General features: G+C 36.9%; 1 pseudogene; it reads left to right on the top strand.

Moving 5' to 3' along the window:
* The first annotated feature begins 3259 nt into the window (after positions 1-3259).
* Positions 3260-4235, top strand: LOC129083530 (cyclin-H-like; annotated as a pseudogene).
* Positions 4236-15304: the final 11069 nt, after the last annotated feature.

The following is a 15304-nucleotide window of genomic DNA, read 5'->3' as shown; positions in this document are numbered from 1 at the left end:
GGAAGCAGTATTACCTTGTTGCTGCAGACACTGATTGTCACAGTGATAGCCACTGGAATTTTTTTCTTAATGACTGCATTTGCTTTCTGAGATAGTCCTGAATAAGGTTAAGATGTTAACAATCCCAGATGCATTGGTTGGTAAAGACCTGGAATTAGCAGTGCTCTCAGTCAGGGGTGTTCAACCCATGGCCCTGTGGGCACCATGCGGCCCAGGATGGCTATGAATGGGGTCCGACACAAAATTGTAAATTTACTTAAACCATTTTTTTTTTGTTGTTGTTGTTCACCAGTTTTCGTTAGTGTTTGTGTAATCAATGTGTGATCCAAGACAACTCTTCTTCCAGTGTGGCCCAGAGATGCCAAAAGGTTGGACAACCCTGGGGGCCCAAGGTATTTAGGTGGCTGACAAATCACAGAAACATCTTCCTACTACCCAGCTTATATTATTTGACCATACACATTAAAATCTGGACTTCCATAAAATGACTGCTAAATGAATGAATGCTCTAATTCCCTTCTAGGACTAAAGTCAGGCTTCAACCCTGACTCCTCACCTGGGGCCCTGTTACTCACCTGATGCCTCTGTCTTCAAATGCTCACCCCTGTATGTCTCCATCTTCTGTCTGTAGTAAGGACACTGTCACTGGATTTAGGGCCCAGCTGGTGGGCCCTCCTTCAGCTTAATCAGGATGATGTCATCTTGAGAGCTTTAATTATATCTGCAAAGACCTCTTTTTCAAATAAGGTCACATTCGTAGGTTCTGGGTGGATATATATTTTAGGGGCCACCATTCAATCCACTATACTTACAAAACACATATTAGAGAACATTTTCATGTTTGACAGACATGACATCATTAATAAGGTGATATACAGGAAAGCCATAAGCTGGGATTTAGGTGAAATTGTTGAGGAATTAGCTACAATTTCACCTCCTTTTTGCCCACTGATCTCTTATGTAACAATGAATTGTTGCAGTGGTGGTTGAAAAACCAATGGACAGTTTTAAGGAATTTTAAGTGCCTGTCTTTGAATATAGTCAGGATTTTACTTGTTCTTCCTTCTCACCCTCAAGGCTGGACTCCCCTGAATTGACACTTGTCCAACCCCATTGAAGTTTGCTCTATTCTTTTTGGATTTTACTTTGCTGACTGTATGTAGGCACAAACATTAACACACTGCCTGTTCTGTAGAACTTCCCCTCCCATTCTAAGCCATACTGTGGAGGTCCTGGACCGATTTCCATGCACATTGCTTTTTCAGTGAAGAAAATACTTGGAAATTCTGCATTTGTGCCTAGGCTCATTTTGCTGCAGTTTCATAAGCAAGGAGTAGTAATAATAGAACAGTGTGTGCTCAATTTGTTGAATACAGAACGAAGAAGGTTATGCAACAGCAAATAACTGGTAGAACTCAGTTTCAGATCCAGGTCTCTCTGACTCCCGAGCCCATGCATGTACCTGTGACTCTGTAAGGCTCCATTGGAAAAGAGCCAGTTACACCAGGGATGGGCTTATGTCACCACTGTGTGCAAATTTAATAGGATCCCAACAATAGGTGACCTTTATGACATCATGTGATTCCTCGAAATGGTATAGAGAATAAAAATTATTTTATTCAAGGGATTACTTTATTAATCAACTTTGTAGAAATACTTCATGGATATAATTCTTGCTTTCTGGTAACAATGGCTGCTTTTAACTTAAATTTTCAATGTTGTGCAAGTTACAAATTCCTGTAGGTGGTAGAGCATTAAAAATAACCTTGATTAGTTAAAGAGGCATGAGAGAGAAGGCGGGGGTGGGGGGTGGGGAACACAGTGAAATGAGAAACAGTCAAAAGACCCAACACCAAAAGCAAAAAAAGCATGGCAATTGTACTACACAGCCCGAAGACAGAAAACATTTCATTTTTCTTTGCATGAAACTGGTCTGACCTTCACAGTTCTGAAATAATAGGAAATATTTCTCTGGTAACTGTACTGCATTTTAGGCAAGTAGTTAAGCAGAATGGTCAGCATGAATAAATATAGTTAGAAATTGTTAGGGCAGATTTCTATGAAGAGTGAATTTTAAGCAGTAATATAAATGTAAGAGCTTACAGCAAAATGAAATTCACAATGTAAAGGTCAAACCTGCCTAAGAGAGACTTTTAGGTAAACTATTGGGTTGAAAAACTGATTCCCATTTTGTTTTAATATTAACGTATGGTGGCTGAGGTGATATGTTTCAGTTGAGGGGGTCTTGTAGCAGTATCTTGAGCTTGATTCAGCAGAAATGTGTACGACTTCTGCAGCACTATGAAAAATGGCTGAATTCCCTTTTCCTGAATCTGAAATTAATGCCAGAGACATTATACACAAGATAGGTTGTCAAAATAGTGTAAGTGCTTTATCTAGAAATGGTTATATTTTCCCTTAAACACCAAGGATTTCATGGGACAGTTTAGGACGAATTTATGTAATTTTAAACCACAGGATTAGTTAAAAACAACTGGTAATAAAAATCAGAGGGACTTAATTGTTTTTAGTCTCCCCTCTTAGTCCTGAATTTGAAGTGTATTATTTAGGCTTGTTCCTAAGTGAGAAGACTGCCTGGAGCCATGAGAACTTGTGTAAGGACCAGAAGATCCCTAATGTTGCATCTGGACTGGTGGACCAGCCATCAGAGGTTGCCCTTGCCCTTTGAGGAATTCTGTACATACCTAGTCCTTACCTTTATGAAATATGAATTGAGCCCCACCAGCCACACTTCTACAGATGTAGAGATAAATGAAGCGTAGTTACTGCCTTCACGGCTGTTTAGAGGGGGCGGGAGTGGTGAGCAAGGAGGTATCCCAGTTACAATGCAGAGTGCTAAGGGAATGCTGAGGGGGTGAGATTGATACCATCCAATCCAATTAGTGGGAGGAGAGGAATTCAGGAAAGCTTCTTGGAGGAGGTGTGGTTTGAGGAGAGTGCAGAAGTTACTTAATCTCTACCTGTTTGCTCTTTTGCAAAATATTGAACAATTACCACTTATCTTTCAGGATTGTGATGAGGATTACACTAGATAGCATAGGTAATTTCTCAAGCAGACAACTCTGCTAGAATAGTTAATGGCTTAAACGTGAAACGATTGTTCATCAGCGCACCCATGCCGGCCAACCTGACCCCCTCCGTTGTGCTGGCTTAGCGGCCTTACCCCATGGTGTTGTGGCGTTTGGGGTCTTTTTCTCCAGATTTCCTGGGCCTGCCCTCGGACTTAATAAGATACCACAATAGCAGCCAGAAACGGCACCGGACTTTGGCCGGCAAGGAGTAGCTGGCACCACTGCCGCCGATGCCAGCCGCAAGTTCAAATGCCAAGCGGCGGCGAACAGGAAGCTTCTTCCAAATAATCCAGTCTTTCCCGAGACTCATGAAAAATGAGACTGTGCGAATACTATGAGAAAAGATTATTGGAATTTTGTTTGGTGTTTAAGCCAACGATGCCAAGATCTGCTGTGGGTACAGTTTGTATGTATTTCAAGCAGTTTTATCTTAATAATTCAGTAATAGAATATCACCCCTGGAAAATAATGCTCACTTGGGCATATTTTGGCCTGCAAAGTAGACAAATTCAATGTGTGTGGTCCATTTGTTGGAAATCTTCAGGCGAATCCTTTTGGACAGGAGAAGACACTTGAACAGACTTTGGAATATGAACCACTCCTTATACAGCAACTTAATTTCCACCTTTTTGCCCACAATTGTTATAGAGCTTTTAAGGGCTTTCTCATTGATTTAAAGACCTGCTATCCCATGCTGATTTTAAGGAAAACAGCTGATGACTTTCTTAATAGAGTTGTATTGATGGATACTGACGTTTCCTATACACCACCTCAAATTGCCCTGACTGCCATTTTATCTGGTGCATCCAGAGCAGGAATTACTATGACAAGTTGTTTATCACAAAGTCTGATACTGAAAGAAGACAGAATTTGCTTGTCACAGTTACTAGATATAATGAAAAGCATGAGAAACTTGGTAAAACAAAAAAAAATGAACCACCCAGATGTGAAGAAGTTGCTGTTCTGAAACAAGTTGGAGAGATACTCTGCTGAGCTTGCTCTTTACCACAGAAAAAAGGTTGTGAAGATGATGATTATGTCTCAAAGAGACCCAGACAAGATGGCACGTGTTCTCCAAAGGAGAGTGTGCTGATGATGGCCTGGTGGATTCTTTCTAATCATTTGAAACTGATCCGTCAATGATAACAAATCAACAGAAAGAGGAAGCATTCCTGGCATTTAAATTTATTTAAGAGTGAAATAATGGGAACACATCAAAATATAGTAAACTTTTCTTTTTATTTATTTTTTTTTCCTTTCAGGGTAGTTTTATGTGAAATCAAACATCTGTGAAGGACCTGGAATAGTACCTTGCTGGTTTTACTCAATTGGTTAACTGAAAACATTTCCAAATGGGTCTTTTAAAAAAGAAGAAATCAAATAATCAAATAGGCAATCTTTCATAGTTGTCTAGATAAAAACCTTAAGTTGCTAATGGTAAAGCAGGTAGTAGCAAATTATATGTTCAGTTTTATAATTAAGCTATTAGATTACCTAAGTGAATTCATATAAATGGGTTACAGTTACTAGGAATTTTTCAGATTAAACATATTCAAGAAATTTAATTCAAATTCAAAGGAGTAGATATAAAAACTTAATGCACAGACTGTAGTACTAAATTACTTGGGTATGAATCATGGCTACTTTCACTTTGGGACTTTGGGCAAATTACTAAAGCTCTCTGTGCCCACTTCCCAAGGTGAAAATTGGGGGAAATGATAATGCCTCCTTCCCATAGGATTAATTTGAATAGTCCCTGTATATACTAAGTGTTCAATAAAGGTTGCCTATTATAAAAAAAAGTGAATTGTTGGCCCCACGTACATCTACATTATAGGGAAAAGTACCGTGTTAATTTAGCATTCAGCTTTTTGTTCTTTGACGTCTCTGCCTTACTCTTTCTGTAGCCACCCCCTCCTTTCGATACACCACTTATGTCCGTTCTAGAGACAACAAGGGACATAATGTTCTCAGCTAATCTCACATATGATAACATCCAAGACATGCATTTTAAAAGTTAATTTAGATATGACCAATCAACCCATGAAAGCAGTGTGAGCATCGTGCAAGCACTTTATTAGAGAGACATAATAGAACAGCTTTCTTTGGGGATTCCTCCTTGTTTTATTGGCTCAAGCACTTGCCCAAAACCTGGTGGATCCATTTTAGTGGAAAGGTTAAAGTGAAGTCACTTTCAAATGTCATAGCTTAAGTAGAAGTAATTTTAGGAAGTCATGATTAAGTATCTATAAATTTAATGTTTGTTTATTTACCTATTTAAATCAACCAAGATCATTTATTCCTCTGTTTGAGCACGGTGCATATTGATATTTTCTGCCAAGGTTTTCTTTCTTTACTAGTATGTCCAGTTTTGTGATATTCACAGTCTCTTTTGAACTTGCCACCTCTGTGAAAATTTTCCCTGCCTGTATCCTGGCGGCTTCTTGTTTTGGCTTCAAGCTATGACCCAGATTGTTACCTCTAGTCATCACCTCTTGGTAGGAAGACCTATCACACCCAGGTTAGTGAAAAATGAAATAGTGGTCTTGGGTGATTGTCTTGTGATTCTCTTAATGTCATAACTTTCATGAGTCTTAGAGTTCTCCTAAGCTTCCTGTAATAAAATTGGAGTATCTTTTCCTAGAGGACTATAACACAGCTTTTTGGGATTGCCAAATCACTTCAGCTTCTTTTGAAGAAGCATGGAAACATATTGTAAAAGTTATGCAAATGTGAAAGGAAGAATATCAAACTCAATGGGTTGTCATCATCTTTTAGATAAACTTCCCTTTCTTTGTTCACTCTTGAGCCAATGATATGAAAGACAGTTTTTAAAAAAATGAAAAAAGGGGAGTGATATTTTTCCAAAAGCAACCCTTTAGCACTGTTACTGAAAGAAACAAGCTTTAAAAAATTCAGAATAGGCTCATTCTCAGTTTAAAATAACTTATTAATACAAAAACATAAAAGTTTATTTATTTTTAAAGATTTTATTTATTTCTAGAAAGAGGAGAAGGGAAGGAGAAAGAGAGGGACAGAAACATTGATCCATTGTCCCTCATGCACTCCCAGCTGTGGACCTGGCCTGCGACCCAGGCATGTACTGTGACCAGGAATCAAACATGCAACCTTCCAGTTTGCAGGCCGGCACTCAATACCCTGAGCCATACCAGCCAGGGTTTACTTTTTATTAATACTTTTTATTAGTACTGCTGATGCAGTACTGCTGATGCTGTTGAATAAATGTTGAATGAGGGAGTGAGACATGTTGAAATTAGGCTATGATTTGTTATAATTGGTTGTTAAATTTTGGTTTTCCATTTTAGAGTGTACCTCCTGCAGGAAGACATGGGCTTTATCATCCTCCCCATGGATGAGGGAAGAGTGAAGTCTCCTATCTCTACAGGGAAATTTGTTGGATTTCTGGCTCTTCCTTGACCAGCAGTTTCAGGTCTGTTTGTTTACTGCTTTGTTTTTTTCTTTAACTCTTTTGGAATCACTCTTTTATGTAACAAATGATTTTCTTTTTTTGATCTAATCTGAGGGACTTAGGTGTAAAAATATTGAGAATAGTTTTTGCTCATTTGCATTTAGTGTTTTAACAACCATTTTAAAATTTTAAGCCTACCATTTTTATGATATGCTTTAGTTCTTAATCATTTTTTATTTGCTATGTGGTCTGAAATGTTTATATTTTTCCGTGTGTTTATATATTTAAATAGTGATTTAATGAGTGCTTACTTTAAGATTCAATGTCTATTTGCTTTCTCTTCTAAGAGAGATAGAGAGAAGCAGTCTTTATCTTACTTTCCCTCATCACCTGAGGTAAATTATATTATTATTTCTAAATTGCTGTGGTCTATAACACTTATGTACTGTTTTACTCATAATTCGCACAGTTGAGTTGTGTCTTTACGACTTCTCCATTCATCTCTAAGTGTAGGGGATACCCTAGTATGGTAGTTGTTTCCAAGAAGTGCTGAAAGGAATCACGTTTCATATTATGTTGCAAGATTCATATTATCCAGCAATTACTTTTGTACTTTCAATGATAATTGGTTCAGATTGAACATTCTTAGTTTATGTTTTTCTTCCCTGAGATATTGGTAGATATTGCTCTATTGCCTTCTACAGTGCTTTTTATAAAAATCTGAAGTCAGCCAGATTTTATTCTCTCTTGTAGGGAAATTGATTTCTTCTTGCCCCCATTGCAGGTTCTATCATTAAAGTCTAGTGAGTTTCTCAAGTTATATATTGATTATTCTATAAAACTGTTTTCCTGTTGCACAATGTACTCATTTTATCTATACATTTGATTCTTCCTTTATTTCAGGGAAATTATCTTTTATTAGGTCTTTGAAAGGTCTTATGCTTCCTACTTAGGAATGTCAGTTATACACATGTTGGATCTTCTTTGGCTCCACAACAGTAAATTTTCTTTCAAATACTTTAAAATTCTTTATTCTTCTATATTTCTGTTCTTTCAGAAATAGCTTGTTCTTTCTTCCCCTATTGACACTTCTAATGTAACCTTCATTTCCAAAACAGTTTTATTTTCTCTTCTATTTTTTGACTCCGACATGCCACTTTTTATTATATTTATTTTCTTATCTTTTTCCTTGAGTTCTACTATGACTTGTCTGAACACTTGTTTTCAAGGGGTTGTAATTTTTAAAATTCCTTGTATTTAAATAGTACTATAGCCATTATGTTTTTTGGTCTGATTTGTGTTATAGTCTTGTAAATTTTTTAAATCTACCTTCTGCTTGCCCTATTCTTTTCTTTATGTTTTTGGAACTATTTTTGTATATGCCCCAGCTGATTTTTTCCTAACTATTATTCATCTATAATACACACCTGAATCAGCTATTTGGTGATGGATCATCTAGAGGAGGGTTAGTTAGGTAGAGTGCAGCAGAAAGTTTACTTTTAGACCATGGCTTTTGAACATACTCTCACTAATATCCTACCCTAGGCATATAAGTCAAATCTGGGTTGGCTAGAAGTCTCTGTGGCACATAGTGAAGTCACAAATGTGTTTGTGAATGTGGGTGTGTATGCATGCATTCATTTGTTTCTTCCCTCCCTCCCCTTCTCTCCCTCCCTTCCTTTCTTCCTTCCTGTCTTTTTCTTTTCTTTTCTTTTCTTTTCTTTTCTTTTCTTTCTTTTTCTTTCTTTCTTTCTTTCTTTCTTTCTTTCTTTCTCTCTCTCTTCCTTCCTTCCTTCCTTCCTTCCTCCTTCCTTCCCCCCTTCCTTCCTCCCTCCCTCCCTTCCTCCCTTCCTTCCTTTCTCTCTCTCTTTCTTTCCTTCCTTCTTCCTTCTTTTTTCTTCTTTTCTTTCTTTCTTTCTTTCTTTCTTTCTTTCTTTCTTTCTTTCTTTCTTTCTTTCTTTCTTTCTTTCTTTCTTTCTTTCCTCCTTCCTTCCTTCCTTCCTTCCTTCCTTCCTTCCTTCTTCAGGGCTATTTACCCTTGATAATTTCTCTACTACCCTCCTTCATCTGCAGCACCTCCTATCTTTTCTTATTGAGCTTGGCAATATCTGCAACTCTGTGGTATAAAGTAAGGGTTACTGAGAGTTCCACAGCTTTTGCATGAAACACTGGTCATTCAAGTGAAGAGTGATTATTTTTGTCTTGGTGTATCCCACCTACTGTGATGCGTTCACAGCACAGGCTCACTGCACTTAGAGCCTGCTCTGGCTTGTGTCTATCACAGAGCTAGCTCTGCCTTTGTATTATTTTCATTGCACTTGGCATTGTGGTTTTTTCTTTCTATGTTGTATTTTAGTGTTATGGTTGTTTCTTAGCCTATTAATTTTCTGTCATTATGTAATAAACCACCCCAAAACTTAGTAACTTAAATCAACCACAATATATCGCTTCTCCCAATTCTGCTGGTCCTTCCAGTTCTGCTGGTTTCACCTGGGTTCATTCCTCTGGCTGCAATCAGCTGGTAACTCAACTGGCTAACACAGCTGGATGTCTCCACTTCTCTCTCTACAAGGTCTTTCATCCTAAACACTTTCACAGCATGGTGGTCTCAGTATTCCAAGAGAGTAAGAAAGTGCAAGACCTCTCCAGGCTGAAGCTAGAACACCCCAGAGCAACACTTTGCTGCATTCTGTTGGTCAAAGCAAGTCACAAGGACGATCTATTTGCAAGGGGTGGCAAAGTCACTTTGTAGAAGGGTGTGCATCCAGTGATAGAAGGAATTATTATGCCTGTCTCTGAGCAAACAATCTAACACACTGATGTTTATCTTCTGATTTATGTTTCTTGACCTTATTTTTGTTTGGTTTCCTATTAAAGAAAAGATTAGAGATAATTTTACACTTCTGCCTTTACAGGAAGTCAGCTATTAGTTCTAATGGTGATGAATAATAAGAAAATTCTTACCGTTATGTCTTTTTAAATAACCTAGAACCTTTTATTTTTTGCTTATTAAAGGCCATAAAATATAACATAAGAAGTGTCTCTATTCTCTGTGGTTAAGAACTCTCAATTATAGTGCAAGGATTCTGAAACCTGAAATGGAAAAGTATTTTCCAGTTTGTGTAGTGTAGGATAATTAATTTTGGACAGGAGAGCTGAAAGCCTGGCTCCTATTCCTGATTTTAATACTAGCTTTGTGATCTCAAGAAAATCAGTTTACTTTTGCCTTTTGTTTACTAAAGTGAGGTGGTTCTTAAGCTTTAAGGTCATAGAGATTACCTATGGGCTTTGTTAAAAATTCAAGTTCCTTTCAAATTCCATCCCTTGAAGCTCTGACACAATACGTCCAACAATAAAGTCTAAGAATCTGATTTTAAAAAAACTTTATATGATTTTGTTGCAGGTGGATTGTTGACCACATTTTGAGAAATACTTTATACCATAGGTATTATAGAACTTTGAAAACCTTAGAACCAGCTCCTACTTTCAAAGTCGTTTTAATTATGAAATCTATCTTTAAAATATATTTTTGTTCACCTAGCAATAGTTAACTATTTAATTATCTGCATGACTTACAAAGTCTTTGAGAATATGCATCTTACCTAGGGCTCAGTGCTTTCGAATATGTCATTATGTAAATGAAAAAATTAGTTCCTCATGAACGTCATTAAAATGTGTTGATTTAAAAAAATTGCATGTTTTTGTAATTCTCACCTCTGTATCATACTGTTCTTTCTTGCCATGTATAATGGAAATAGGTTGACATTACAATTAATCATAGAGATTTAAGGGCCAAACTTTAATAAGTTAAAAACCTACATCTCCCACTGCCTAATATGTGAAAATATCAGGTGTGCTCTAGTTCTTCTAACTACTTCTCATAACTCAGACATATCCCATCTACTTCCAAGTTAATTCTAAGCAGTGAATACTGAAAATTACTAAAGCAAATCTGCACATATTAGGCGCCAAGATTTTTAAATAATGTATTTTTTTAACACCAGGCAATAGAGTTCAATGACTTTTAATATTAAATAGTTCAATTTCAATGCCACCAACATATAACATTGACATGAATAGGATTAGGGGTAAGAACATATTTTTTAGTAATAAGCTACCCACAACCAAAGAATATTCACTTGCAGAGTATTGTAGTTTTTTTGTTTGTTCTAGTTTTTGGTTGGCTTTGCAGACCACATTTTTAAGCCGAAGGGCCATGCAAAAACAGGCCATGGACCTGGCCCACGGGTCGTAGTCTTAAAGCCCCTGCTTATGATAAAAATCCCCATCAAGCTCTGAGTAAGATTGATTTCCAGTTTTAAGCATTGTGGTAGTAATTTAGTTGACAACTTTATTTTTTGTTACAGCAACTCTCCATTTTGCCACTTGATGGCAGCATTTACTATGTGCTAACATTGAACTTCATTTTTCTCTAGGTTGTTCAGCCTCGTTTAACTTTGGTAGTGGAAAAGATTGATAGCAATGCAAATGTATTTATAACCACGAGAGATAGTCACCTTCCACCCCAATTAGCCTTTGCATTGATTTACTGAGGAAAAACATCTATTACTGAAAAAAGTCTTAGAGATTAGTGTTGCATTATTTTGTTACAGTTGAAATATGTAGGAAAAGTGATCTCACAGAAGATACACTTTAATCTAAATAAAAATGTACTTGCCCAATAATTAAAAAAAAAAAGAGAGAGAGAGAGATACATCATTGAGAATGCAGCTCTGGTTCAGAATACTGTACCATAATTTTTCTCCCCTAAAGCCATATAGTTAGTTATTTGAGTATTTTCTAATAATGAGCTTCTGTCACATTTTAGATCTTTAAAAAGATTTATTCATGAGCTGTTGCTTGGATAAAGCCATTGATCTACCAAAAAAGAAAATTCCATTTCTGAATATCTTTGGGAGGATATAATTATGATTGAAACTAAAGTGTTTTTTTTTTTTTTTTTTTTTTTTAATGAAAAGGCTTACTGCCTCCTGGAATACATTATTGCACCCTCTAAAGAATGGAACTAAGCCATGACTTTTACCTGCAGGGAAAAACCTCCCAGTAACAATTTTATAAACATCCTAGCAAGCACTTTCCAGGGGTGGGTTCAGTAAGAGAGCTCCTGTTTGAAACTTACCTGGAGCACAAATTGGTAGAGATTTACAAGGTAGTTACAAATTAGTGCTTTTGGCTTGAAGGAAGGAAATGAGGTTTTGTTTGTTTGCTTGTTTGTGTGTTTGTTTTAATCATCCCTTGTTTTCCCTGGTCTCTTAGTTCTCATAAAAAAGCATGGTATTTGTAAGTGTTGAGTTTTGTTTTTTTTGTGCTGTTACCAGAGAAGATTCCCCACATTCTAATTCACTGCCATTTGAATTTATATGTCAGAGTAAGGTTAGGGCACTCAATGCAAGGTTGTAAAGGAGGCTCCGCTGGAGTGTCCAGGGCCGCATAAATAGCAAGATAGTAACACAGGTAGTCTCTGACCGTGAGTTACATAAATATCTTTGTGAGTGTATATAAATATTCTTGGGAGGCGATTCCAGCTCTATTTTCACAAGCTTAACTCTATTTTCCTGTGCTCATATGTTTACTTACATACAATTGTACATTTCCTTCTGTTTATATACACTTGAGTATTCTGGGTCCATATAAGGAGACTTATTATGTCCTTTACTCATTCTTCCTATAGCTCATCTCATGCTAGTGTAAAAAAAATTCATTTTATAACAAAAGTAATGCAAGATTACTGTAGAAACCTTAGAAAATATAGGTAAGTTAAAAGTAAGTAAAAACATAAAGTATCTTAGCAGGCTATTATTTGTGTTATATAATCCTCATTTTCATATTTCTTGTCATGAGAAATGCTGTCTGGCTGGGAAAGGGACTTTTAAATGATAGCAGTGTCGTCAGCCACCAGGTCTGACTGTATCCATGTGGGAATTCATACAGAGGAAGTTTAAATCTAGATTGGATAGACATATTTGCTGATATGTTCAGTCTCAGATGAAATCAATGTGGAAAAGAAAAAGGAAATAACAATCCCGATAGCTTTCCCTATCTGCAGCATTTGCTCTATGTTAAAATGCTGTTCAATTCTAGCCAGCAGTTTAGAAAGGAAGGAAAAGCTCAAGTGGATGCACTAAAGAGAGGCTGGTTATTCTTTCAGGAGAGCCTTGTTTTCAATTTGCCTGGTGCTTTGAAATACTCAATGCCCTTAGCACAGTGCCATCCCCCTCATTGGTGATGAAGGGCATCGTGAACTGTCCGCCCATAATTACCAACCAGAAGTGAAAACAGCTTCAAGGGCATGCCTCTCACCACTTATGTGGCGGGGCGGGGCGGGGACTGTATGTGCACGTACACCTGAATGTGAGTTCACGTGCATGTTCCATTCATGCTGACTTTTCTGGTTAGTGCAGTGCAATCAAGCCTGATCACTGGTCAGGATCTAAGGTATAAGCCGCCTCCCACTGTGCAGCCTCTGAGGACAGGTTCTCTGCCTGATTATAGTGAGGACTGCTCCATTATGCTCAGCTGTGTCTCATCTGAAGCAGAACAAAAGGGTCTCAGAAAAGAGAAGGACGCAGAGGCTGTGATGGTGGTTTCATCTGAGGTTAGGAGTGGAGAAATGGTTGAAGTGATTGAGGGGCTGCTACCTACCCTAACATTTTGGGAATCTTCCTAAATTCTGAAGCAACTGTAGGGCCTGGCAAGTTTGGTTAATGGGCTTGGCGAGCCCTATAGCCGAAAGATCCTTCCGGGGTGTAGAAAAGTTGAGCGCTCAGTTTTGTTTTCTGTTTTATTTGTTGTTTTGCCATTTGCAAATGTCCCTGCGAAATTTTGTCTGTTCAATAAAAAATTACCCAGAGACTTGAAATTGGCATTGATTTTTAATTTATACAGAAGTTATTACAAATATATATCAGTGTCAATTAAAACAAATTTCATTGCCTACAACATAGGAAATCAAATTTCCTAATTGCATTTACCATGTGGGCAGTAGCACTGGTTTCAGAGTTTAAAGGTCATGGATGATTAGGCTCTGAGTTTAAATTAAATTACAGTACATTTTTCGTTTCCCTCCTACATTGCAAATGCGACAGACAGGAAATACCAGCATGGGTTAGCATCATCTAGTAAGGGAATTGCTGATGCCTGTTTTCAGTTTGCCTTCTCTCTTGCACCCCATCCTCTATAATTGCCACGATCACTTGCAGGTAAATATAGCATTGTTTTTAACAATGAGAACAATGAGTAATAAGCTGCAAATGAAAGCTCTGTCTCTTATTTATAAATGGCATGAAGTAAAACTTCAGTTTTCTTTTATTATAGTATAGTAACTTACGTAGTGTTCTCAAGTTCCCGTGTGCCCATTAAAATTGCTTTTTGCCTCTTCCCCTAAGTGCTGTTTCCCCTCTTGCACTTCTCATTCTCCATCTCCCTTCATCACTACACAATTGTAGTTTTGGACAATTTTGCTCTTTTTCGACCATGTTGCAGTAAGGAAAAACATTCAGTTCATCATCAGGCTCTAATCAGTGATCTGAGTTCTAGTTCTTATGTGTCATCTTGTACATGTCAACTCTCCAGGTCAAGACGACTTCAACTGCAGAATGAGGCTGATGGACCATTTCATTTTTATGGTCACTTTTAATCTTAAAATCCTGTAGTTCTTAACTGCATTGCCCCTATGAAAAAAAATTCAGAAAGAGTTCACTTAGTTTTCCATCTTTTTTTAAATACAAAGTACAGTTAGTAATCCCACAAAACACATTTTTATCAATGGAAGTGGAGATGACATTTCTGTTTTCTTAGGGAATATGATTTATATTATGGAATATGATATTGTCACAATGTGGTAATTTTGAGAACAAAGCTGTTGCAATAGTAACTCAGATGCTTTGAGTGTTCTAGTGGCATGCTATAGCCATGGGTAATACAAATGGTGTGTCGGGTGATTAGCAGGCATAGGAGGGCCAGGCAAATGGAAATAACTGGTCATCCTTTCATCCTGGCCATAATAGGAAAGAAACCCCATTGATCTTGAGCACTATCTAGATGTAATAAAATGTTGAATTGCTTTATGATAGTGTGAATTTATAGCTATAGGAAACATCTTCATAACCAAAATGTCTGGAGGACATTAACTTTGTTATTCTCTATCTAGAGTTCTACAGTACAGAACAAAATTAAGAGCTGGTTTTAAAAGATTTTTGAGAGACTAACCTCAATAAGGCTGATCTAGACTAGACAAGAAGAGAGAAGAAAAAAGACAAAATACAGACAAAAACTTCCAAATAATTATAGATAGCACAGGATTTAAAATAATAATGTGACTAATGTGAATAAATATATGCATATAGTTGAAAGCATTGGTGAAATGGATAATTTCTGAAAATGTCAAAATCGGAATGAGGAAAAGAGAGAACATGAATAAACCAATAATCATGAAGAAGAAGCAATGAGTATCAATGACCTCCTACTACTAAGGGCTCAGACCCAGAATACTTTATAGGAGAATTTTACCAAAAAATTCCATAATATATTCTCTCTATATTATACATGTTGTTCTAGAAAATAGAAAAATATTAAAGCCATTATTGAACAAGCTACTATAACCTTGGCTACATAGCCAAGAAAAAGTATAAAAATAAAATTATAAGCCTATTTATTTCACATACAAGCCTAGATAATAAATTCTAAGTAAAATATTAGGAGAACTTAACAGTGTAATATGGCTGTCATTACATCTACCTAAATAGAATAAAAACCTTCATAC

The sequence above is a fragment of the Pteronotus mesoamericanus genome, unplaced genomic scaffold, assembly GCF_021234165.1.
Source record: "Pteronotus mesoamericanus isolate MK-2021 breed Mesoamerican mustached bat unplaced genomic scaffold, CSHL_Meso_final scaffold_167, whole genome shotgun sequence".
Lineage (NCBI taxonomy): Eukaryota > Metazoa > Chordata > Mammalia > Chiroptera > Mormoopidae > Pteronotus > Pteronotus mesoamericanus.
The sequence above is the reverse complement of the archived record's forward strand: the minus strand, read 5'-3'. Positions and strand labels throughout refer to the sequence as shown.